Source organism: Salmo salar, chromosome ssa19, assembly GCF_905237065.1.
Source record: "Salmo salar chromosome ssa19, Ssal_v3.1, whole genome shotgun sequence".
NCBI classification, from domain to species: Eukaryota; Metazoa; Chordata; class Actinopteri; order Salmoniformes; family Salmonidae; genus Salmo; species Salmo salar.
Genome location: NC_059460.1, coordinates 58,101,334 through 58,129,193, shown reverse-complemented (window position 1 = coordinate 58,129,193; position 27,860 = coordinate 58,101,334). Strand labels below are relative to the sequence as shown.

The following is a 27,860-nucleotide window of genomic DNA, read 5'->3' as shown; positions in this document are numbered from 1 at the left end:
AGACGAAAAGTCAAAAAAGTTCCATTTGAGTTCATAGAAACATGTCAAACGATGTTTCTAATCAATCCTTAGGGTGTTTTTATCATAAATATCCAATAATGTTTCAACCGGACAATACTGTTTTCATTAGAAAGGCAAGGGAACGGAGCTCGTGCTCACGGCCATGCGCGTGACTAAACTAAAGGCTTTCACCTGGGCCATCTGCTTAGAGTGCTCTTATTCGCTCCCCTTTCACAATAGAAGCCTGAGACAACTTCTAAAGACTGTTGACATCTAGTGGAAGCCTTAGGAAGTGCAATCTGACCCCACAGATACTGGATATTCGATAGGCATTCACTTGAAAACTACAAACCTCAGAATTCCCACTTCCTGGTTGGATTTTTCTCATGTTTTCACCTGCCATATGAGTTCTGTTATACTCACAGACATTATTTTAACAGTTTTGGAAACTTTTGAGTGTTTTCTATCCAAATCTACTAATTATATGCATATTCTAGCTTCTGGGCCTGAGTAACAGGAAGTTTACGCTGGGCACGCTTTTCATCCAAACTTCCCAATGCTGCCCCCTATCCCTAAAGTGTAAAGGTATATTTCGTGATTTTGACAATGAAGCTCTTTATCTACCACCCCAGAGTCAGATGAACTAGTTGATACCATTTTTATGTGTCTGTGTGCAGTTTGAAGGAAGTTGCAAACTAACGCTAGCGCAATTGCTAACTAGCATTAGCACAATGACTGAAAGTCTATGCGGTTTGACACCCATAGACTTCCAGTCATTGCACTAATGCTAGTTAGCATCGGCTCACAAAACTACCTCTAACTTCCTTCATACTAGACACAGTGACATAAACATGGTATCCATGAGTTAATTTGTCTCTGGGGAAGTACAAAAAAGGCACCATTGCCAAAATCCTGAAGTATTGCTTTAATGGCCATGTACTCTTATAATCTCCACCCGGCACAGCCAGAAAAGGACTAGCCACCACTCGGAGCCTGATTCCTCTCTAGGTTTCTTCCTAGCCTCATGCCTTTCATGGCTGTTTTTACTAGTCACTGTGCTTCTACATCTGCATTGCTGTCGCTGGGGTTTTAGGCTGGGTTTCTGTATAAGCACTTTGTGACAACTGCTGATGTAAAAAAGTATGTATAAATAAATGTAATTGATTGATTGATGGTGTTCGGGATTAAGAGGATGGTCTAACTAGGTCTTTCAAAGATAGAATGTGAGGATATGTGGCGGATGTGGAAAAACATTTATTTCATCCATTTTAGAATAAGGCTGTAACATAACAAAATGTGGAAAAAGTCAAGGGGTCTGAATACTTTCCGAAGGCACTGTATTTACAAGTACAGTATGTATGTACAGAATGTGCTGAAATTTACATCCAATTCCACAGAGATACTTTCGAAGCAGAGATGCTAAGAGTACAGGCAAAATTATGGGATTGGGGGAGGGGGCATCTTTGCGGCAGGGGGCCTTACGTTACATTAAATGGGAATTCTATGTGATCACATCAGGAGAGTGAGAGCGAGAGAGGATTGCAAAATGAGTTATGTGTTGTGACTGGCTGTGTGTAATGTGATGTGGTAGGGCAGGCAGGCCAGTGCTTACCATGATAACAACAACACTGGCTTGATTCCACACATGATTGGACGTCGTGAGAGACGGAAAAGCACAGAATCCCTGAACAGTTTCCTCCCATCATGTGATGAAGTGTCCATTATCTTAATTCAATCTATGAGTGTAAAAAAAGTGGTTAAAATGAACCAACCCAACCAAACGCATGAACGTGTGCACACACACACACACACACACACACACACACACACACACACACACACACACACACACACACACACACACACGCTGTTGAAAGCTCATGAACACGTCCTTGTTAAGACTTCAATCTATGATGATATGTAGTCTAATGAGCATATCAGGCTTTTGGTTAGGATTTTTTTGTAGCTAACACTTTGAATGTACAATAAAGGCTGGTTTAAACTCAAAACTACACATAATAGTATTTACATGTGACTGTTATTAAGCTAATTACCTTTATGTGGTGATATTATATAAATGGTTATGGATAGTGTGAACACACACATCCAGACGATTTTGCAGGTGAAGGGTATTTAATAGAAGTATTTCATCTGAGAATTTATGTACAGTGCCTTCGGAAAGTATTCAGATCCCTTGAATTTTCCACATTTTGTTACATTACAGCCTTATTCTAAATTAGATTTGTTTTTAAATCCTCATCAATCTACACACAATATCTCATAATGATAAAGCAAAAACAAGTTTGTAGAAATTTTTGCAAATGTATATGAAAAATCTGAAATACCTTATTTACATAAGTATTCAGACCCTTTGCTATGAGACTCGATTTTGAGCTCAGGTGCATCCGGTTTCCATTGAGCATCCTTGAGATGTTTCTATATATTGATTGGAGTTCACCGGTTGTCACGTTCTGACCAGTATGAGGGTTATTTTGTTAGTGTAGGCTGGTCAGGACGTGGCAGAGGGTATTTGGTTTATGTGGTTCGGGGTGTGTGTATTATGTAGAGGGTAGTTGATTTATGTATTCCGGGGTTTTTGGTCATTGCTCTGTTAGTCTATGTTCTTTCTAGTTAGTCTGTTTCTATGTTTAGTTAATTGGGGTGTGGACTCTCAATTGAAGGCAGGTGTTGCCTTTGATTGAGAGTCCTATATATTAGGGTGTGTTTGTGTTTGTAATTTGTGGGAGGTTGTCACTTGAATTGCTGTTATTTGCCTTCAAGTCTGTATTCGTCTATCGTTTTGTTGTGTTTTGTTTGAGTAAGTGTTTTCATTAAAAAGTTAATTATGAGCACTCAACCCGCTGCGCCTTGGTCCATTCCTGATGACCGTCGTTACAGAACCTCCCACCAAATCCGGACCAAGCAGCGAAGGAAGGAGCAACAGGTGGACGTTGAGGAGAAAAGGGAATTTGAGTTGGACCAACGGGAGAAATGGACATGGGAACAGATTATGGCCGGAGAGGGCCCATGGAAAAAATGGAGCGAAGACCGGGAACGCTACAGGGGAACACGACTAGCTATTAAACCGGAGAGGCAGCCCCAATAATTTTTTTTGGGGGGGGCACACGGGTAGTTTGGCAGGGCCAGGATTGGGCCGCAAGCCAAATCCCCGTGCTTATTGGGGGCAGCCTAGTATTAGTCAGGTCCCGTGCGTTGGAGTGAGGTGCACGGCATTGAGGCCTAGTATTCACAGGCCGGTGTGCGCAGTACCTGCGCCCCGCATTTGTCAGGGGAAAGCGGGCATCCAGCCAGGAAGGGTGGAGCCAGTACTGCGCTCGAGACCACCAGTGCGCCTTCACGGTCCAATATATCCTGTTCCCGCTCCACACACTAGCCCTAAGGTGTGTGTTTCCAGGCTGGCATATCCAGTACCAGCACCACGCACCAGGCTTCCAGTGCGTCAGCCCAGTCCAGTACGTCCTGTTCCCGCTCCACGCACAAGCCCTAAGGTGTGTTTCAAAGCTGGCATATCCAGTACCAGCACCACGCACTAGGCTTCCAGTGCATCAGCCCAGTCCAGTACGTCCTGTTCCCGCTCCACGCACTAGCCCTAAGGTGTGTGTTTCCAGGCTGGCATATCCAGTACCAGCACCACGCACCAGGCTTCCAGTGCGTCAGCCCAGTCCAGTACGTCCTGTTCCCGCTCCACGCACTAGCCCTAAGGTGTGTGTTTCCAGGCTGGCATATCCAGTACCAGCACCACGCACCATGCTTCCAGTGCGTCAGCCCAGTCCAGTATGTCCTGTTCCCGCTCCATGCACTAGCCCTAAGGTGTGTGTTTCCAGTCTGGCATATCCAGTACCAGCACCACGCATCAGGCTTCCAGTGCATCAGCCCAGTCCAGTACGTCCTGTTCCCGCTCCACGCACTAGCCCTAAGGTACGTGTCTCCAGTATGGTACCTCCATTACCAGCACCACGCACCAGGCTTCAGTGCGTCAGCCCTGTCCAGCACGTCCTGTCCATGTTCCTCGTACTAGCCATGTGGTGCGTGTCCTTAGTCTGGCACGTCCTAAGCCAGCCCCACGCACCAGAGCTTCCGGCGACAGTGCCCCGGAGAGAGACGGCCCACTGTTCGGAACCAGGTGAGACGGCCCACTGTTCAGAGCCGAGTGAGTCTGGCTACAGTCCAGAACTTCCGGCAACAGTGCCTCGCCCAGAACTTCCGGCAAAAGTGCCTCGTCCAGAACTTCCGGCAACAGTGCCTCATCCAGAACTTCCGGCAACAGTGCCTCGTCCAGAGCTTCCGGCGACAGTGCCCCGGAGAGAGACGGCCCACTGTTCGGAACCAGGTGAGACGGCCCACTGTTCAGAGCCGAGTGAGTCTGGCTACAATCCAGAACCAAGTGAGTCTGTCTACAGTCCAGAGCTCCTAGAGTCTTTCTACAGTCCAGAGCTCCTAGAGTCTTCCTACAGTCCAGAGCTCCTAGAGTCTTCCTACAGTCCAGAGCTCCTAGAGTCACCCTACAGTCCAGAGCTCCCCATGTACTGTTGGGGATTTATTAATGTTTTGGGGGTTATTTGTTGTTGTTTTTTTTGTGTGTGAGGTGCATCCGGAGTCTGCACCTTTGGGGGGGGGGTAATGTCACTGCTGCGCCTTGGTCCATTCCTGACGACCGTCGTTACACCGGTGGTAAATTTAATTGAATGGACATGATTTGGAAAGGCACACACCAGTCTATATAAAATCCGACAGTTGACAGTGCATGTCAGAGCAAAAACCAAGCCATGAGGTCGAAGGAATTGTCCGTAGAGCTCCGAGACAGGATTTTGTTGAGGCAAACATCTGGGGAAGGGTACCAAAATATTTCTGCAGCATTGAAGGTCCCCAAGAACACAGTGGCCTCCATCATTCTTAAATGGAAGAAGTTTGGAACCACCAACACTCTTCCTAGAGCTGGCCGCCTGGCTAAACTGAGCAATCAAGGGAGAAGGGCATTGGTCAGGGAGGAGACCAAGAATCCGATGGTCACTCTGACAGAGCTCCAGAGTTCTTCTGTAGCTGGGAAAACCTTCCAGAAGGACAACCATCTCTGCAGCACTCCAACAATCAGGTCACTCTACCATGACAGCCCACTTGGAGTTTGCCAAATACACCTAAAGGACTCTCAGACCATTAGAAACAAGATTGTCTGGTCTGATGAAACCAAGATTGAACTCTTTGGCCTGAATGCCAAGCGTCATATCTGGAGGAAACCTGGCACCAGCCCTAGGGTGAAGCATGGTGGCGGCAGCATTATGCTGTGGGGATGTTTTTCAGTGGCAGGTACTGGGAGACTAGTCAGGATTGAGAGAAAGAGGAACAGAGAAAAGTACAGAGAGATCGTTGATGAAAACCTGCTCCAGAGTGCTCAGGACGTCAGACTGGGGCGAAGGTTCACCTTTCAACAGGACAATGACCCTAAACACACAGCCAAGACAGCGCAGGAATGGCTTCGGGACAAGTCTCTGAATGTCCTTGAGTGGAACAGTCAGAGCCTGGACTTAAACCCGATCTAACATCTCTGGAGTAGAGGTCGACCGATTATGATTTTTCAATGTCGATACCGATTATTGGAGGACCAAAAGAGTCCGGTACCGATTAATCGGCCGATTCTTTTTATGTATTTATTTGTAATAATGACAATTACAACAATACTGAATAAACACTTATTTTAACTTAATATAATACATCAATAAAATCAATTTAGCCTCAAATAATTAATGAAACATGTTCAATTTGGTTTAAATAATGCAACACAGTTGGAGAAGAAAGTAAAAGTGCAATATGTGCCATGTAAAAAAGCTAACGTTTAAGTTCCTTGCTCAGAACATGAGAACATATGAAAGCTGGTGGTTCATTTTAACATGAGTCTTCAATATTCCCAGGTAAGAAGTTTTAGGTTGTAGTTATTATAGGAATAATAGGACTATTTCTCTCTATACGATTTGTATTTCATATACCTTTGACTCTTGGATGTTCTTATAGGCACTTTAGTATTGTCAGTGTAACAGTATAGCTTCCGTCCCTCTCCTCGCTCCTACCTGGGCTCGAACCAGGAACACATCGACAGCAGCCACCCTCGAAGCAGCGTTACCCATGCAGAGCAAGGGGAACAACCACTCCAAGTCTCAGAGCGGGTGACGTTTGAAACGCTATTAGCGCGCACCCGGCTAACTAGCTTGCCATTTCACATCGGTTACACCAGCCTAATCTTGGGAGTTGATGGGCTTGAAGGGGTGGGTATAATTTGTGGAACGTTCCAACAGGAATCTGTTCCAAAAAACGTAAAGTAAAAGGTTGCCAACCAACAACGCATACAAAGTAGCAACTGTTACGTTCCCCAGTTTCTGTTGTGGTTTGTGTATTATCATCTATGTATTTCAGGAAATGGATTCCTGAAATTCTCTACGAGCAGCTGATTGGTCAATCAACATTGATGATTGGAGAGCTGACCCCGCCCCCTCGTCAGGACGCAGCTGTCTCCAATTACTAACTTCTTCTGAAGCAATATAAGCCAGTGTGCTGTTGCTCAGGGAAAAGAGAGAGACAGAGATTTTTGCTGAGAGAGGAGGTTGATGGCAGAGGGTTATATATGTTGGTTGTTTCTCAGAAAGAGAATTGGGTATGTACTTAGTTAGTTGTTGCTGAGTAAGCTTATTGTTATGTTCTGTGTTTAGTGCTCAGAGTTTTCTTTAATGTCCTGGGTTAGTGTTTTCTCAGGTTTTGTTGTAGTTTGTACATTTGTGTTACTCTGTTTCATTTGTTCCCAGGGGGGAAGGGGAAGGCACCTAGGGAGTGCTTAGGCAAGAGGCCCGCGGGCATACATATACCCGTAGTAGTTTACTGTCTATGCACACTAGGAAAGACCTGGGCGGACCATCCCCTGTATTTTGGTTAGTGCACCAGGTGGTGCTAGTTAGGAAAGTAGTGGGTAGGCAGGTAAGGTAGGAGAGGGGGCTTTGATATTTACTTTCTTTGCTTTGGTTCCGTCCAGCCCCTTTTCCCCAAACTTACCGTGTGAAGGAATAAATTCCCTGTTAACGGTATTCTCTGCCTATTTGTCATCCTTACTCACGCCTACAGTCCATATCTCTTTCACACCACGGAGAGTTAAGTTGTAGCAGGGTGTTGCGTTCCCTCTTTCTAGAGGCGTGCGTAACAGCAACGCATACAAACCTAGCTAACTAGGGACCTGAGACATTTTTCGGAATAAACGTGATGAGTGAAAAACGCAATGAAATAGACCACTCCCTACCCGGTATCTTATTCTGCCGCTATACAACTTTGTATGCGTTGTTTTTTGGCAACCTTGTTATTTACGAAGTTTTTGGAATAGATTCCTGTTGGAACGTTCCACAAATTATACCCACCCGGCTTGAAGTCATAAACAGCTTGAAGCACAGCGAAGAGCTGCTGGCAAAATGCACAGAAGTGTTTGAATGAATACTTACGAGCCTGCTGGTGCCTACCACTGCTCAGTCAGACTGCTCTATCAAATATCAAATCATAGACTTAATTATAACATAATAACACACAGAAATACAAGCCTTAGGTCATTAATATGGTCGAATCCGGAAACTATCATCTCGAAAACAAAAGTTTTCTTTCAGTGAAATACGGAACCGTTCCGTATTTTATCTAACGGGTGGCATCCCTAAGTCTAAATATTCCTGTTACATTGCACAACCTTCAATGTTATGTCATAATTACGTAAAATTCTGGCAAATTAGTTCGTAACGAGCCAGGCGGCCCAAACTGTTGCATATACCCTGACTGCGTGCAATGAACGCAAGATAAGTGACACAATTTCATGTTAGCAGGCAATATTAACTAAATATGCAGGTTTAAAAATATATATTGTGTATTGGTTTTAAAGAAAGGCATTGATGTTTATGGTTAGGTACATTGGTGCAACGACAGTGCTTTTTTTCGCAAATGCGCTTGTTAAATCAACACCTGTTTGTCGAAGTAGGGTGTGATTCAATGAGAAATTAACAGGCACCGCATCGATTATATGCAACGCAGGACACGTTAGATAAACTAGTAATATCGTCAACCATGTGTAGATAACTAGTGATTATGTTAAGATTGATAGTTTTTTATAAGATAAGTTTAATGCTAGCTAGCAACTTACCTTATCTTCTTGCTGCCCTCACGTAGGTGGCAGGTGGTTAGAGCGTTGGACTAGTAACCGGAAGGTTGCAAAAATGAATCCCCGAATCCCCCCTGAACAAGGCAGTTAACCCCCGTTCCTAGGCCGTCATTGAAAATAAGAATGTGTTCTTAATCTGACTTGCCTAGTTAAATAAAGGTGTAAAAAAAATATATATATATATATATAAACAAAATTATAATAAAACTTTTTTTTTTTAAATCAGCAAATCGGTGGCCAAAAATACCGATTACCAATTGCTATGAAAACCTGAAATCGGCCCTAATTAATCAGCAACTCCGATTAATCGGTCGACCTCTACTCTGGAGGGACCTGAAAATAGCTGTGCAGCAACGCTCTCCATTCAACCTAACAGAGCTTGAGAGGATCTGCAGAAAAGAATGGGAGAAACTCCCCAAATACAGGTGTGCCAAGCTCGAAGACTCGAGGCTGTAATCGGTTCCAAAGATGCTTCAACAAAGTACTGAGTAAAGGGTCTGAATACTTATGTACATGTGATATTTCAGTTGTTGTTCTTTTATAAATTTGCAAAAAAATTCAAAAATCCTGGTTTTGCTTTGTCATTATGGGGTATTGTGTGTAGATTGATGAGGGAAAAAGCTATTTAATTAGTTTTAGAGTAAGGCTGTAACGTAACAAAATGTGGAAAAAGTCAAAGGGGGCTGAATACTTTCCGAATGCACTGTAGGTGTTCTTATTTCTTATTAATAATACTTGTTCTTATAATTTTACATAAAAACAAACATGAACTTTTGCCTTAAGTTGTCTCCTGTAGGTTTAATTGATAATAGCGTTAAAAAGTATAAACTACCCTCCGTTCTATTGGCGAACGTGCAATCGTTGGAGAATAAACTGGACGAGCGCCGTTCGAGACTATCCTATCCACGTGATCTGAAGAACTGCAATATCCAATGTTTCTCCGAGTCATGGCTGAACTAGGACATGGAAAATATAAATCTAGCTGTTTTTTCTATACAACGGCAGGACAGAACGGCAGCGTTGGGTAAACTCAAGAGGGGTAGTGTGTGTCTCTTTGTTAACAACAGCAGGTGCGCAATCTCTAATATTAAGGAAGTCTCGAGGTTCTGCTGTCCTGAGTTAGAATACCTTATGTCATGACTGGCCTGTGATGATCAGGTTACAGTGGATCACAGATCTACAGAGATATGGAGGTGGGGGGGTTTTAGGACCTCACGCCCATCATAAATTATAAGGCAGCAGACCAACTTCTTTCTGGTCTATAATGTGAGAGACTGGAATGTCTGTGTGCCTTATGAAGAGTTTACAGCCCAAAACTACAGAACATTAACTAAATGGACTTTGGGACAATATATATTCATCATCTGAATGGGTTGGAATCAGGATGGATGGAATATGAAAATGTATGTATATTTCATGATGTTATTGAAAGTTAAATGAGGAATGTTATAATGAAAACATTGTAACTTGAAGAGTTTTCATAATGTATATGTGATGTTTACATACTTTATGTTGTGTAGAAAATATCTAGATGATAGAGAATGTTTTGGTGACGATAAGAGATCATAGTAAATACTAATACCTTGCCTCGTAACTAGCTACGCCCCAGGGAACCCAGAGTTCGTGTCATAAAGACGATAACACCCCTTTCTACCCTAGGGTATAAAACATGTGAGTTAAGAATTTACATACTAGACTAGAGGACCATGCGCTGCAGCCAAAGTCCACGATTAGTCCCAACCCCGCAAACACAACACGAGGTTGAACACAAAGGAAACCTCTTAACAATCAATGCTACGGTTGAGTACTGTATCTAAGAAGGTGAATTGAAGCAGGACCACCCGGTTATTCTTTTCAAGTCACCGGTTGTCAACTCGGCCCTCCTACCCACGTTGGGAGCGTTGACATGGTTGATTAGCCTCCTCAGAAGCTCACTCTCACAGAACGAGTGCTAGGAAACAGACAACTAGGAGAAAGGACGTTGTGACATCTTGTGGAAAATCAGAGACTTACACCCGATAACGAAGGAGACGACTATCGAAAGAACAAGGCGTCGGCCGAACCTATCCCACTAAGCGGAACTTGGCCCATGAAGAGATACCCAACGGAGACCTTCAACACGTAAATACATGCATTGCAATTCTTACCCATAAGAGCGGCAGTTCGGGGCAAGGTGTTAGGGCTAAAACTAAGCATAGTTTACAAATGTATCCAAGTGTTGCTTTTCTCTCATGCTCTTTCTCTCTCTCGCTTTAAATCTCCATCTTGTGTAACACATGTCATATTGTGTTGGTCCGCTAGGGACCTGTTGTCATTTTATTAAGTTCTAATCAATAGCCTAGACTGTGTGTGTGTATATATCTTATGTAATCATTGAGCTTGTTAGTAAATAAATAATCAACTCAATTTGTGTGGTACGGAATGATTAGTGAGACCCGGGTTTGTGCAGATTTAAAGGACTATGTGACGTTCAGAATGACATTGATATGAGGAAATGATGGACTGGTATGATATCGAGATTCTGATATATTCTTTGATTTAATTCGGGAAACAATAATTAATTAAACAAACTTTTCCCGTGGTGCCCCAGGTCACTGAGTTAATTGTTCCATCATTTATTTAATCACATAATAATAAACATCGCTAAATATTCGATAAATAGCATGTCATCACATTAACGATAGCAACGTCACGACACTTATGATAAGCTGTAAACCATACTATTTACCAAGAGAGTTTTCATCTATATTTTTCGTAGCTGTCTATTTACCACCACAAACCGACGCTTACACTAATACCGCACTCAACGAGCTGTATAGGACCATACAAGAAAATGCTCAACCAAAGGCGGCTCTCCTCGTGGCCGGTGATTTCAATGCAGGAAAGCTGAAATCTATTTTACCTCCTTTCTACCATGTCACCTGTTCAACTAGAGGCGAAACAACTAGATCAGCTTTACTTCACACACAGAGAAACATACAAATCTCTTCCTTGCCTGCCATTTGGCAAATCTGACCATAACTCTATCCTTCTAATTCCTGTTTACACGCAAACACTCAAACAGGAAGTACCAGTGACGCGCTCAATAGGGAAGTGGTCCGATAAAGCGAATGCTAAACTACAGGACTGTTTCGCTAGCACAGATTAGAATATGTTATGGGATTCATCCGATGGCATTGAGGAGTTTACCACATCAGTCACCGGCTTCATTAATAAGTGCATCGACGATGTCGTCCCCACAGTGACTGTACGTACATATTCCCACCAGAAGCCATGGATTACAGGCAACATCCGCACTGAGCTAAATGCTAGAGCTGACAATTTCAAGGAGCGGAACGCTTATAAGAAATCCCACTACACCCTCCAACGAACCATCAAACAGGCAAAGCGTCAATACACGACTAAGCTCAAATGCAAACTATCAAAGATTACAGAGGTAAACCCAGCCACAAGCTGCCCAGTGATGCTCCACAAATGTGGTAGGGCTTGCAAACTATCATGGATTACAAAGGTAAACCCAGCCACAAGCTGCCCAGTGACACGAGCCTACTAGACAAGCTAAATACCTTCAATGCTCACTTCGAGGCAAGCAACACCGAGCCATGCATAACGACTGTGTGATCACGCTCACCGTAGCTGATGTGAGTAAGACCTTTAAACAGGTTAACATTCACAAGGCCAGACAAATTCCCAGGACGCATACTCAGAGCATGCACTGACCAGCTGGCAAGTGTCTTCACTGACATTTTCAACCTCTCCCTGACGCAGTCTGTAATACCTACCATAGTCCCTGTGGCCAAAAACGCCAAGGTAACCTTTCTAAATTACTATCGCCCCTTAGCACTCACATCTGTAGCGATGAAATGCTTTGAAGGCTGGCCATGGTTCACATCAATATCATTATCCCAGGAACTCTGGACCAACTCAATTTGCATACCGGCCCAACAGATCCACAGATGACGCAACTTCGATTGCACTCCACACTGCCCTTTTACACATGGACAAAAGAAACACCTATGTGAGAATGCTGTTAATTGACTACAGCTCAGCATTCAACACCATAGTGCCCTCCAATCTCATCAGTAAATTAAGGACCCTGGGACTGAACACCTCCCTCTGCAACTGTATCCTGGACTTCCTGTTGGGCTGCCCCCATGTGGTGAGGTTAGGCAACAACAAATTCACCAACGCTGACCCTCGGGGGCCCCTCAGGGGTGTGTGCCTAGGCCTCTCCTGTACTTCCCTTTCGTCTAAATTGATTCCAGATCTTCAATGTTGTTTTGACACATATATTTTTGGTGAAGGAGGAGTAAGGGCCTGTAACGGAGGAGTGAGCGAGGGAAGACAATGATGCGGCCTCCATCTCTAGCCAAATTGGGGGTGGGAATATCTCTCTGCTCTGCAACCAGTACTGAATGATCCTAAGGTTAGCGGCCCAATAAAATAATCTGAAATCCGGTAGCGCTAGACCGCCGTCTGGTTTGGGCCTCTGCAAAAGCAGTTTTCGTATCCTAGGGGGCTTTTTGTCCCATATAAAAAGTAGAATTAGGCCGTCGATCTTTTTGAAAAATGTATTGGGAAGAAAAATCGGTAGACACTGATAGAGATGTAAGAATTTAGGGAGAGTATTCATTTTAATATAATTAATTATTGCGACTAAGGAGAGATGTAGCAAAGACCAGTGTTCCAAATCGTACTTAGTACGGGTTAAAAGAGGAGCAAAGTTGGCCTGAAAAAGGTTTTCAAATCTGATTGTCACATGCACCCCGAGATAAATAAAACTACTGTGAACAATTTTAAATGGCAAGTTATGTAAAGGGATTTTTTTTTGCGGCCACATTAAGCAGCAACAATTCGCTTTTGCTGAGATTCGGTGTATACCCTGATAAGTGACCGAAGGATGTGAAAGTGGCAAGGGCAGCAGGAACAGAAACGTCGGATTTGTATAATAAAAGACAATTTGCATATAAAGACAGTTTATGTTCGTGTCCATATCTGACTATACCTTTGATGAGGGGGTTGGAGCAAAGTGCTATTGCAAGTGGCTCTATGGCGATGGCAAACTGTAAGGAACTTAAAGGGCAGCCCTGGCGTATCGATCATTGCAAAGGGAAGCAATCTGATTGAGTGTTATTAGTCCTGACAGAGGCTTGAGGGGATGAGTACAGAAGTCTTATCCAAGTAATGAATATGGTGCCAAAGCCAAATTTATTTAGAGTGTAAAAAAGGTATTTCCATTCCACCCGGTCAAACGCTTTCTCCGCATCCAGGGATATAATGGCTTTGGAGGCATTGGTGACAGAGGGATTATATATAATATTAAATAATCATTGAAGATTGAAGAATGAGTGTCTATTTTTAATAAATCCTGTTAGATCCGGAGAGATAATTGATGGGAGGACTGTTTCCAGACGCGTTGACAGAAGTTTGGCTAGAGTTTTATAGTTGACATTTAGCAGGCTAACTGGACGATATGATACACAGTCAAGAGGGTCTTTGTTTTTTTTAAGAATATGACAAATGGTTGCCTGAGTGAGAGTCTGTGGGAGAGCATCATTTACAAACGCTTCATTGTACATTTCAATTAGAATGAGCTTCTCCCGGATTGAAGGCATTTGACAGCATTAGACAATTCTTCAACAGTAATCGGCTGCTCAAATTTTTTTACCAAATCCCGGCTGACAGAAGGCACAGCAAGTAAGTGGAAGAAATTATCCAATATATCCACTTTACTTTCAGAAGTCTATAAAGACTGGTAAAATCTCTTCAACTCATCATTGATCCCCCTAAGGTCTAAGGATATCCCAGACGATGTACGAATTTTAGGAATCTGGTGTGATGATGATAGTTGACGTAACTTGTGAGCTAATAATTTACTGGCTTTATCTCATTGTTCATAGTAAGGGCTCCTAGACTTGACATGCAGTTCAGTAACCTGGTCTGTTAATAATGTGTCAAATTATGCTTGCAAAGATAAACGCTCCTTATAAATATCTGGAGATGGTGAAATGGCATAAATGTCATCTAATTGGACAATACAGCGTGTTAACATAGATAGCCTATCCTTTTTCAGTTTGTTCTCATGTGCAGTGTAGGAAATAATTTCACCTCTGATATAAGCTTTCAAAGTTTCCCAGAGAGAAGACGCAGAGATGTTTGGGGTTCTATTTGTACTTTCCCTCATTAAAATGCAAATCATTTTATAACATTTTTGAAATGCATTTTTCTGGATGTTTTTGTTGTTATTCTGTCTCTCACTGTTCAAATAAACCTACCATTAAAATTATAGACTGATCATTTCTTTGTCAGTGGGCAAACATACAAAATCAGCAGGGGATCAAATACTTTTTTCCCTCACTCTATGTATCTACCATGGGGATCTGCGATCACATTAGAACATGTAAAAGGTACCGATCTGTGAAGTAAAATAGCCACCCCTCTTGCCTTACTCTGAAATGAGGAACGGAACACCTGACACACCCATCTGCACCTAAGACTTGAGTGTTGAGATACCTTCAGATGAGTTTCTTGAAGAAAGATGATGTGAGCTTTCAATTGATGAAGGTGGTGTAGCACCTTACTAGGATTAACTGGGTTATTGATGCCACTGCAATTCCAAGTAAGGAAATTAAAACCATTCCCTCCAGCTGGATGGGCTACACTAGGCTGAGTCATGTCTTAAGAGAGAGAGGATGTGTAAAGGACAAGGTACAATGTAAACTAAATATCTTAGTTGACCCTAATACCGCAAATTTAACCTGTTTAAGATAGGGGGCAGTATTTTCACGGCCGGATAAAAAACGTACCCGATTTAATCTGGTTATTACTCCTGCCCAGAAACTAGAATATGCATATAATTGTTTGATTTGGATAGAAAACACCCTAAAGTTTGTAAAACTGTTTGAATGGTGTCTGTGAGTATAACAGAACTCATATGGCAGGCCAAAACCTGAGAAGATTGCATAAAGGAAGTGCCCTCTCTGACCATTTCTTGGCCTTCTATAGCCTCTTTATGGAAAATAGAGGATCTCTGCTGTAACGTGACATTTTCTAAGGCTCCCATAGGCTCTCAGAAGGCGCCAGAACGTTGAATGATGACTCTGCAGTCCCTGGCTGAAAAACAGTAGCGCATTTGGATAATGGTCGATCTGAGAACAATGAAACGGGCGCGCGCGTGCACGTGAAGAGTACATTTTACATTTTCAGTCTTTGAACGAAAACGACGTCTCCCGGTCGGAATATTATCGCTATTTTACGAGAAAAATCGCATAAAAATTGATTTTAAACAGCGTTTGACATGCTTCGAAGTACGGTAATGGAATATTTTGAAATTTTTTGTCACGATACGCGCCGGCGCGTCACCCTTCGGACAGTGTCTTGAACGCAAGAACAAAACGCCGCTATTTGGATATAACTATGGATTATTTGGAACCAAAACAACATTGGGTGTAAACTAGAAGTCCTGGGAGTGCATTCTGACGAAGAACAGCAAAGGTAATCACATTTTTCTTATAGTAAATCTGAGTTTGGTGAGTGCCAAACTTGGTGGGTGTCAAAATAGCCCGGCCATCATGACTAGCTATCTACTCAGAATATTGCAAAATGTGCTTTCACCGAAAAGCTATTTTAAAATCGGACACCTCGATTGCACAAAGGAGTTCTGTATCTATAATTCTTAAAATAATTGTTATGTTTTTTGTGAACGTTTATCGTGAGTAATTTAGTAAATTCACCGGAGGTTTGCGGGGGGTATGCTAGTTCTGAACGTCACATGCTAATGTAAAAAGCTGGTTTTTGATATAAATATGAACTTGATTGAACAAAACATGCATGTATTGTATAACATAATGTCCTAGGTGTGTCATCTGATGAAGATCATCAAAGGTTAGTGCTGCATTTAGCTGTGGTTTTGTTTTTTGTGACATTATATGCTAGCTTGAAAAATGGGTGTCTGATTATTTCTGGCTGGGTACTCTGCTGACATAATCTAATGTTTTGCTTTCGCTGTAAAGCCTTTTTGAAATCGGACAGTATGGTTAGATAAAGGAGAGTCTTGTCTTTAAAATGCTGTGAAATAGTCATATGTTTGAAAAATGGAAGTTTTTGTATTTTTGAGGAATTTGTAATTCGCGCCACGCCTATCATTGGATATTGGAGCAGGTGTTCCGCTAGCGGAACGTCTAGATGTAAGAGGTTAAGGCTGCTCCGTGTTTGTCAAGCTTATTCTGTTTACTCTCGATATAATTTTTTTAACTCGTCTTTGACCATTGATATCTCTGACCTGAGATTGGCAGAGAGAGTGTCAATTTTACCAAAAATATTTCGGTTTTACAGTTTTGAGGATGCCCATCACGGATTGTAGCAGCTCCACAGTCAGTGTTCCCGCGGGGCCGACATTAGCCGTAGCATCCGGTGGCGGGGGTGAATCAGGAGAAGGCGCGGTTTTGCTGCGGCCTGCTCTTGCAGACTCCGTTTTTGGCCGGGTAGATGACATTACAAACTTACATTTCTCAGACTTGATCTGAATTGTTTTGAGGTCTCTTCAGACGCCTGACCAAACAGAAATATATAACATTTTGCAAGGTTAAATACATACATTTGGTCACTAACTCAGGAGCAATAGGGAAACGCGTTCTACATCCTTGACTTCCAACAGTGCCCCCCGTTGCCTCTCCTTCTAGGGCAACCTATGGTGAATCAATTCGTTGACAGATTTTCAAGCGAATATTCTAATATTCACACAAAGAATATGCACATTTTATCAGCAGCGGTCTGTTTCCATCAAACGGGCTTCTTGAGGATTGAAGCTGTCTTTAATAAAGCACTGTTTTATTATTTTTTATTTACTGAATAAAAAATAGAACTTCTATGTGTTTCCATTCCATTTCTAACTCTGTCGATGGTTTTGGCACAAAAAATCTGTGATAAACAGCAAATGTTCCCACTCTGGTCTTCGCATGTGCGGTCTAGCCAACAGCTCGCAGATATAGCACAAAGAGTAGGCTACATAATGAGATTATAGATCACATCAAATCAAATGTATTTATAAAGCCCTTCTTACATCAGCTGATATCTCAAAGTGCTGTACAGAAACCCAGCCTAAAACCCCAAACAGCAAGCAATGCAGGTGTAGAAGCACTCCAGATAAGAGTGAAATCATTTTTATTTGTCAATTGGCAGCCAATCACCAATCATCATGTCCCCAGCATATTATTAAGACCCTTGATATTTATTGGAAAGGAGCACCAAGCTCATCACCGTGCACGTTCACCACCCTGTGAAGTTCATCCTAATTTATTTCATCTGTAGCCTAATGAACTTTGCATGCTTTTCCAAGTCGTACTGGGAGAACCACACAACATAGCATCGCGTGACTACAAGTTTACAGTGACATCATGGTTATTCTATACCAACTATCGCAAGAAACCGTTTCCACAGCCATTTGTCGGATGATCTAGTTCACCGACATAAAATATCTGTCTAGCGTATTTTTGTTCTTTCGATATTTAGAAAGTTTAGTGACGATTGTTATGTTTCCATCAAGCCTGTCATTGTTTGTTGTCCAACAGGTACTTTTACTTGCATAAAAAAGGTTGGAATCAAACATGGTTACTGATACCCCGTGTGATACCATTATGCAGTTACAGTTCTGGCTGAGATTGGTCTGTTCATCTCAAAGGAGGATTCTATTGCAAAAAAAAACAACCATATGGCACTCCCATATATGGTACCCATGGCATACCTTCACACGCACACACTTAGATGAAGGTACGCCCATAAACACACCAAGGTAAACAAACGCCCTTGTCACTCATGCATACTCATGCACACACACACTGGTGAGTGTCATTACCTGGCCTCGGCCACCGTACAGCAGTAGCTGCCACTCCTCCGTGAGCTCCTGCCCCCCCTCAGCTCCTCGCGGGACTTACGACGGTTAAAGTAGTCCGTAAGTTTCCCAAAACTCGCCATAGTCGCCGCCCCTCAGCGCTGCCTTTGTTCGTTTTTCTTTAAAGACTGACAAATGGACAGCCTAGATGAAGGTCCAGAGATTCCAGTCAGACACGCCCTCAATGGGTGCGGACACACCCCTCTGAGAGGCTGTGGTCTACCTGTCAGGTCTCCTCATACAGTTGTTAAGTCAGTGTTCACGGCTGCATCCTCTTCCTCATCCTATCAGACGGAGAAGAAGAATGCACAGCAGAAGTAGCCAAACACTCCTCTCTCTCTCTCTCTCTCTCTCTCCTGGCAGTGCTCCTGCGCTCCAGTGCAGCGAACACACACGTGTGCGCGCATAGACACACACACAGAAAATAGCAGCGTTTGAAACTGGCTTCCAATCGCCACAGCAGAAGAGAGTACCCCTGCTGTTAGCCTCCGCAGTGGAAATAGAGAGATGGAGAGAGAAAGGGATGGAGGGGGAGAGAGACGAATGGAGGGGGAGAGAAAGAGAAATGGAGAGAGAGATGTGGGTGCTGCTTTCAGTTGGGTACGGAGGTCTCTCTCTCTCTGTTTTTAGGGCGCCCAGAACTAGTGCAGCATCTATCTGCTGCCGTGTTCTCTCTCTCTCTCTCTCTCTCTCTCTCTCTCTCTCGATCACGCAGAATTCCCATTTAGGTAACATATGGCCCCCTGCCGCAAAGATGCCTCTCCCCCAATTCTTACAGTTCTCTTAGCATCTCTGCTTCGAAAGGCACCTCTGTGAATTTGGACCATGTGAATATCAGCAAATTCTGTACATACATACTTAGAAATATGAATGGGTGAAAAATAGCAAATGAAGCCCAGTGGATATGCACATGTGATTGGGCCAGTGCATTCACTGCCAGTTTAATTTCATAACTACAGGAGTGTAGTATCTGAACGTAAAACATGTTTTTTTTTACAATGTTGACCAGGCCCTATGTAGCTCGTTGGTAGTTATAATTAAGCAATAAGGCCAGAGAGGGTGTGGTATATGGCCAATATACCACGGCTAAGGGCAGTTCTTAACCACGATGCAATGCGGAGTGCCTGTATGCAGCCCTTAGCCGTGATACTGCATATTGGCAATATTCCACAAACTCCCGAGGTGCCTTATTGCTATTATAAACTGGTTAACAACGTAATTAAAGCAGTAAAAATAAATGTTTTGTCATACCTGTGGTATACTTAAACAATAAGGCCCGAGGAGGTGTGTTATATGGCCAATATACCACGGCTAAGGGCTGGCTTACGCACGACGCAACGCGAAGTGCCTGGACACAGACCTTAGCCGTGGTATATTGGCCATATGTCACAAACCCCCTATAATAGCCTTATTGCTATTATAAACTGGTTACCAACGTAATTAAAGCAGTAAAAATAAATGTTTTGTCATACGGTCTGATATACCATGGCTGTCAGCCAATCAGAATTCAGGGCTCTAACCACCCAGTTTATAATGCCAAATAATACTAACTACAGTAGGTCTTATGTAACTCAGTGGTCCTTATAATGCCCTATGATGCTGATTAGTCCTTATGTAGTTCTGCGGTGGCACAGATCCTCCACATATCCTCACATTCTATCTTAAAAAGACCTCTACTTAGAGTCTTACCCCTTAATCCCTAACACCATAATGTATCAGCATGGATTAGGATTATCCAGATGATACCGTCAAATGAGGTGAAACGAGGGATCCAACAGTGACGGTTCTGGTGAAATCACCCCCATTTTCTATGGAATTATGTTATAGGCTCCTGTATCTTCTCCGTGCTGTTTCCACAATGTTGAAAATAACACTCTCTCCTTTAAAGCAAACAGACAGAATACCAGGAGACATCTTGGAAAGAGTCTAAAATGATTCTTCCTTTTATATTTGTGCCACAGGAGATGTGTGTTGTTTCTTTAGTGCTTTTGCTGTGCTTGCCGTGTTGATGTGGTATTAGTGTGAATGCGCTACGCAGATTTCACAATATAATAGGACAGTGGAATTGAATCTAACCAATAATTCAACCATCTTCCCGCTTCTTTAAATAGATCCATATCTATGTGTGCATTGAATGTGGTCGTTTTGAAAGATTTTTTCATTGTAAGTGAATGGAAATGTAATTGAAGGGAAGCTCCAATCTTCATTACAGTACTTCAGAGGAGATAGAGAGATGGAGGGAGAGAAGGATGGAGGGGGAGAGAGAGAAAGGGAGGAGAGAGAGCGGGTGCTGTGTTCAGTTGGGTACAGAGGTTTCTCTCTCTCTCGCTCTGTTTTTAGAGCGCCCAGAACTAGTGCAGCATCTATTTGCTGCCATGTACTCTCCCTTCCCTTCCCTTCCCTTCCCTTCCCTTCCCTCCCACCCACCCACCCTCTCTCTCTCACACACACATACAGTATGCACACACACACGAGTGCACCTGCCTGAATTCCAGTCTTACCTAACTCCCCATGTCTGGAGGATCTCTATAAAAACTCTAAAAACATCTAATCAATAATGGAAAGAAGCAAAGAGGGTTTGCCAGAATCACTAAGTGAAGCCCCAGCATTCATCTTTGAGGAGCGTGAACTCTTAAAAAAATCCATTCATAAGAGAGGAGGGGAGGGGCTTTACAGTATGAGGAGCACATACACTCTCTGTGTCTATTGATTGCATTCTAACCCATTCCCCTCTCATCTTCTCTTCTCTTTTTCTCCCAATAAGAGTGCATAGAAATACGTGGCCTGTGCGCCATGATTGGGAGTCAGTAATGAGAGTTGAGAGACATTTATTAAAAGTGTTCCGTTTGTGAAATAATAATGAAATGTTATGATTAAGTCTGACTGAAACACATTTTCCCATGTATTGAAGGATAGGGAAATTGCCTTTTACATTGTGGAACCAATTTATTGGTTGTAATCATCAATTTGGTAATGGTATGGTCCTGAATAGGGCCAAGTGCATACCTGTTTGAAGTCCCTGCGGTGTATTCACTAGTCAGACATTGTTGCAAAATGTTTTGCACTGTAGCAAAAGGTTTTGTAACGGAAACCGTTTACTCCAAGTGGGAAATGTTTTGCCACGAAAACGTAGGTCCCTCCTAACTGACCTAAGACAGGGAATTTTTACGAGGACTAAATGTCAGGAATTGTGAAAAACCAAGTTTTTTCATGATATCCAATTGGTAGTTACAGTCTTGTCCCCATCGCTGCAACTCCCGCCATGCATTCTCTGAAACACGACCCTGCCAAGCCGCACCTCTTCTTGACAAACCGCTCGCTTAACCAGGAAGCCAGCCACACCAACGTGTCGGAGGAAACACCGTACAACTGGCGATTGTGTCAGCATGCATGCGCCCGACCCTGAAATGTGAAATCTCAGACTTCCGAGTTCAGTGTGTTCAAGACAATAGGGAACTCTGAAAAAAAACTAGCTCAGACTGGGAAAAAATCATTTTGAACCGTCATCCAACTCAGAATTCCAACTCTGGAACTCGGGCCTCTTTCTAGAGCTCTGACTTTCTGACCTGAAGATCACTGACATCATGATTTTACCTCATATTTTTCAGAGTTCTCAGCTGTATTGAAAGCATCATAAAAGTCATGTTACCCTTTGCCAGCTCTTATCTGTGTGAAGCTGGATTCAGTGCTCCCGTCTGAATGAAAACCAAATATGACAGCAGAGATGAGGTGTGCACTGTCGATACATTATGCATCTTATCTCACCACCACTAATGAGATGGGTGTGCTTGATGCATGTCGCGTTGGAGCTTCTCAAAGTCAGGGATCATGGTCGACAGTGCACAACTCATCTCTGCTGTCACATTCAACCTGGATTGATATTTGGTTTAGGCTAAGGTCAGAGTAATTTGCAATTGACTGTCTTAGCCCCACATTAAAAGTATGTGATGGTGAGTTGAGAACACAATCAGAAATACTGTTAGAATTTTCAAATATCAAAATGGGGTCGTGGGCCAAAACAGTTTGGGTACCCCTGGGTTAGAAGCATTCGATTTTGCAATCCCATTCATTACTTTGGATTTGTGTGCCCATGAAAACGGTTTTAACCCCATAACATAAGGAAACAACAAAATGTTACGTAGTTACACTGCATTTCTGAGATCTCTATCCAAAAAACTGTCCGACAGCTAGATTAACGATTCTTACAGGGTTCAAGTTCTATATAGAATTGAATTATTCATGGTTAATATAAGATATAAAGACAACTTACACAGCCATAAATGCAAGGACAGAAAAGTTATGTTTTATGTCACACGATTTTGGACAAATCCGTCAAGACACCAACCATGATAAAGGGTTAAACATAGGTTTTAAATCAACTCGTGAATTGTATTGAATATAGCTATGATCCCCCTTATATCTTAATGTAATGACATGAAAGCAATTGGCCATTTATTATCAATAACTTATGAAGAGCTGTAACAAGTTGTCCAGCGTAGAAAATCCTCACTGGTACCCTAGTTTCTAGAAAGACCCATATGTGTTTGCTCAATCATTTTTATTATACTATATTACACTTTACCTAAAAGTAACCTGCAATTATAATGCATGATGATATGATCTAAGTACAGTGTTACCAGGATATTTTTAGTGTGAGTATGCATGTGAAACAAGGGGACCCACTGCCTTGCTCCCAGCAGTATAGCCTATTGATCAGCAGGTCTGGTCTGTGAGAACACAATGTTAGGTAGACCTGGGGAGAGGAAAGCAGAGCTCTGCATGTATTAATCTAGCCTGACGTCAGCGAACAGGACCCTGGGGAGAGATCACAGGCCTCAGCCAACAGCAGACTTGAAGCCAATCACCCAGGGCCAGGTAAATCATTACAGAGAGAAAGAGCGAGCAAGGGAGCGAGAGAGCGAGAGAGAAGCAACGACACAGAAAGACTGATTAAGTGAAAGAGAATAAATTGTGGTGAGAAAAAAAGATGGAAAGTCAATCAGTGGCGGTCGGTGCCATTTAATATTTTTTTATGTGCCTGGCCTTATTTCTATTACACCATATTGGATGACTATCATTCATATTCCATTCACCCAGCTCAATGTAACATCGTTAGGTTTAGGCTACTACATGATACTCTACTTTTCTCTATACCCATCATGAGGTTGCTACAACCTAGCCTACGAATTAATGTTTATAATGTACTGTACTGTACATGTCGAGAGAAATTGGAGTAATGAAGGTGACAGACAGTGACACATTCCATAATGCCTTGCACACTCTTGCCTGCATCTAGCTGATCTAGGGTGTAATCATTAGTCCAAACCGTCTCCGTTTTGCAACTAAAACAAGAGTTGTCTATCCCAGTTTTGTTCCGTTTGCTTCTGTTTAAGAAATGTTTTTCAACAGAATCAGCGGAATGAATACCTCCCTTATCACCTGCACACAGAGTTCACTTTCAAAGCAGCCACATACAAACAGCATGATCAGTTTGCTCCTTGTATAATTCCTTCTCGCTATCCTCCTCTAAACTTTTCCCTTTGCTTGTGGACTTCAGTGCACAACACAGCAGCTGTCTGTAACCAGGGGAAAAAACCTCTCCAAGCCAAATCATCATACCATAACTGCTAACCGCTAAACACAGCCTGCATCGTTGTCAACATATTAGCTAACGTCATAGTCAACATAGTTATTAGAACTAACGCGCTAGTAAATCCGCTACAATCACGCAGTATAGTGTACAGTGTACATTGACATGGAAGCGTTCCAGTGTTGGATAGCCTTAGCTAGCTAGCTAACATGAATAGCATTCCTTTCTGTTTAAGCCAGGTGTTTGAGTAGGCTAAATTTGCAAGCTTCATTAGCTAGCTAAGTAAGTGATTTTTTTTTTAAAGAAATTAAGTTGTTCAAAACTGTTCAACTATTGTCTTTCTCTTTCTTTGAAGCAACAAGTCACCACATGTTATGCACTGCAGTACTAGCTAGCTGTAGCTTATGCTTTCACTACTAGATTCATTCTCTGGATGTCCTCTGGAAGTTGTAATAATTACTGTGTAAGTGTATGGAAGGGGGTGAGAACCATGAGCCTCCTCGGTTTTGTGTTGAAGTCAATGTACCCAGAGGAGGATGGAAATAACTGTCCTTCGGCTACACCATGGTGCTACCCCAGAAAGTGCTGTTGAGGCTACTGTAGACCTTCAGTGCAAAACAGTGTGTTTTAATCAGTTTGGTGGCGTGAGTTTGGTGACGTGAGAGCGCGTAGATGCGAGAAGGAATTATACAACGAGCAAAGTATGAAAGTGAACATGGTTTGCGTGTGATCAGGGGTGTATTCATTTTGCCGATTCTGTCGAAAAACGTTTCTTAAACATAAGTAAACGGAACAAAATGGGGATAAACATACCTTAATTTGTCCAATAGAAACTCTTGTTAGGAACCCAAACCTATAGATGTTAGATTGAACTGGGTGAATGGAATATGAAAGACAGTCATCCTTTATGCTGTAAAAGAAATAAGGCCATGCTCATAATTTTTTTCTTCTTAAATGTTACCGACCGCCACTGATGTATCGGTGTAAGGGGATTAGGCATCAGGATATATGACAAACAGAGTAGTAGCAGCCTATATAATGATTGTATGTGAATGGGTGTGCATGTGTGTAGAGCCATTATAAATGTATGTGCATATTCAACAAGCTCTCACAGTTTCACATCTGAATTAGACATTCATCCATGTTTCTCAAACATCTTACGTTTAGGCATTAATTCCACATTTAAGATAAGGGTTAAGTTTAGGCATTACGTGAGATTTTTAATTTTATTTCACCTTTATTTAACCAGGTAGGCCAGTTGAGAACAATTTCTCATTTACATCTGCGACCTTGCCAAGATAAAGCAAAGCGACAAAAAAGTTACACATGGGATGAACAAACATACAGTCTGTCATAAATGTTGAAGCCGTGTTGAATGGACCAAACTGCAGGCGGAATGTGGATACTCATCTTTTAATATATAAGAGCAAAGCATCCACAGGAAAAACAATAATTACTAACAACAGGCTACGTACAAACAAAAGACTAGCAGTGTTAGCACAACCACCCACAAACCCAAGTGACAAACATACTCCTAAATATATGACTCCCAATCAGGAACAACGATCCCCAGCTGTTCCTGATCAGGAGTCACAAGACTAACACAGAAACAGACATACTAGACAACACATACAGACTTCTTCTGCCACGTCCTGACCAAAATACTACACCACTACTCCCTCTGCTGGTCAGGACGTGACACAGTCAATAACACAATAGAAAAATCTGTATACAGTGTGTGCAAATGAAGTAAGGAGGTAAAGCAATGAATATGCCAATAGTGGCAAAGTAATTACAATTTAGCAATTTACACTGGAGTGATATATGTGCAGATGAGGATGTGGAAGTAGAAATACTGGTGTGCAAAAGAGCAGAAAAAAAACAAATATGGGAATGGGATAGGTAGTTGGTTGGATGGGCTATTTACAGATGGGCTGTGTACAGCTGCAGTGACCAGTAAGCTGCTCTGACAGCTGACGCTTAATGTTAGGGAGGGAGATATGTCTCCAACTTCAGTGATTTTTGCAATTTGTTCCAGTCATTGGCAGCAGAGAACTGGAAGGAAAGGTGGCCAAAGAGGATGTTGGCTTTGGGGAGGACCAGTGAAATATACCTGCTGGAGCGCGTGCTACGGGTTGGTGTTGCTATGGTGACCAGTGAGCTGAGATAAGGCGGAGCTTTACCTAGCAAATACTTTTAGATGACCTGGAGCCAGTGGGTTTGGCGACGAATATGTAGAGAGGACCAGCCAACGAGAGCATACAGGTCGCAGTGGTGGGTAGTATATGGGACTTTGGTGACAAAACGGATGGCACTGTGATAGACTGCATCCAATTTGCTAAGTAGAGTGTTGGAGGCTATTTTGTAAGAATGATAGTCAGTTTTACAAGGGTATGTTTGGCAGCATGAGTGAAGGATGCTTTGTTGCGAAATAGGAAGCCGATTCTAGATTTAACGTTGGATTGGAGATGCTTAATGTGAGTCTGGAAGGAGAGTTTGCAGTCTAGCCAGACACCTAGTTATTTATAGTTGTCCACATATTTTAAGTCAGAACCGTCCAGAGTAGTGATGCTAGTCGGGCGGGCGGGTGCGGGCAGCGATCGGTTGAAGAGCATGCATTTCGTTTTACTAGCCTTTAAGAACAGTTGGAGGCCACAGTTAGGTATTAACTCTGAATGGTTAAGGTAAGAGTTAAGGTTTGGGATAGGCTTAACCTGTTAGGGCTAGGGGGCAGTATTGACACGGCTGGATAAAAAACATACCCGATTTAATCTGGTTACCACTCCTACCCAGTAACTAGAATATGCATATACTTATTACATATGGATAGAAAACACCCTAAATTTTCTAAAACTGTTTGAATGGTGTCTGTGAGTATAACAGAACTCAAATGGCAGGTCAAAACCTGAGAGATTCCTTTACAGGAAGTGGCCTGTCTGACCATTTCTTGAACTTCTTTTCCATCTCTATCATTTACTAAGGATCTCTGCTCTAACGTGACACTTCCCACGTCGTCCATAGGCGCTCAGAGCCCGGGAAAAAACAGAATGTCGTCATTCCAGCCCCAGGCTGAAACACATTATCGCCTTTCTCAAGTGGCCGATCAAGGGACACTGGGCTTATGCGCGTGACCCCGACCGCCCCCGCCTTTGGGATTTTTTCCTCTGTTTGCCGAAAAGGAGATTCCCTGTCGGAATATTATCGCTTTTCTACGAGAAAAATGTCGTAAAAATTGATTTTAAACAGCGGTTGACATGCTTCGAAGTACGGTAATGGAATATTTAGAATTTTATTGTCACGAATTGCGCCATGCGCGCGACACTTCTTTACTATTTCGGATAGTGTCTGGAACGCACGAACAAAAAGCTGGTTTTTGATATAAATATGAACTTGATTGAACAAAACATGCATGTATTGTATAACATAATGTCCTAGGGTTGTCATCTGATGAAGATCATCAAAGGTGAGTGCTGCATTTAGCTGTCTTCTGGGTTTTGGTGACATTATATGCTGGCTTGAAAAATGGGTGTCTGATTATTTCTGGCTTGGTACTCTGCTGACATAATCTAATGTTTTGCTTTCGTTGTAAAGCCTTTTTGAAATCGGACAGTGTGGTTAGATTAACGAGAGTCTTGTCTTTAAATGGCTGTAAAATAGTCATATGTTTGAGAAATTGAAGTAATAGGATTTTTAAGGTTTTGAAAATCGCGCCACAGGCTGGCAGTGGCTGTTACGTAGGTGGGACGCAAGCGTCCCACCTAGCCCATAGAGGTTAAAACAAAAATATCAAAACAACTTTCTATCACTGTATTTGAACATGCAACCTTCTGAACCAGAGGCAGATGCTTACATCCATCCGCCATCCCAATCCACAACTGAAACCTGCTTGAAGGTAACAGCACTCACTGTTGCCCCTAGTGGCCAGTTTCCATGTCATCTCCCAATGTCCTCAAACATGGATGGATGTCGAATACAGACTTGTATCACGGGTGACCTGCCTGGCATGTTGTGTGTGTGTGTGTGAGCAAATGATGAAGTGAGTGTTTGTGTGTGAGTTTGGAATGTCAGTGTTTGTGAGTGTAGGGCCCTGTGAGTGTGCATAGAGACGCTGCAAAACAATTTAAATACTCAGTCTGTGTAACCATTTTGTTAGATGTTCATAGCTATATAGCAGTCTTTTGACTTGG

General features: G+C 42.6%; 1 protein-coding gene across 2 annotated transcripts in view; it reads right to left on the bottom strand.

Moving 5' to 3' along the window:
- ankfn1b (ankyrin repeat and fibronectin type III domain containing 1b) overlaps positions 1-27,860 on the bottom strand; it is a 296,743-nt gene that overhangs the window by 237,896 nt on the left and 30,987 nt on the right. Inside the window, exon 1 of one of the 2 annotated variants that reach the window (XM_014158871.2) lies at positions 18,048-18,625. The exons of the other annotated variant lie outside the window; for it this stretch is intronic. The gene's annotated coding sequence lies outside the window, so the exon portion shown is untranslated. Of the gene's footprint in view, positions 1-18,047; positions 18,626-27,860 lie in introns of those variants that run through there. 2 annotated transcript variants of the gene reach the window in all.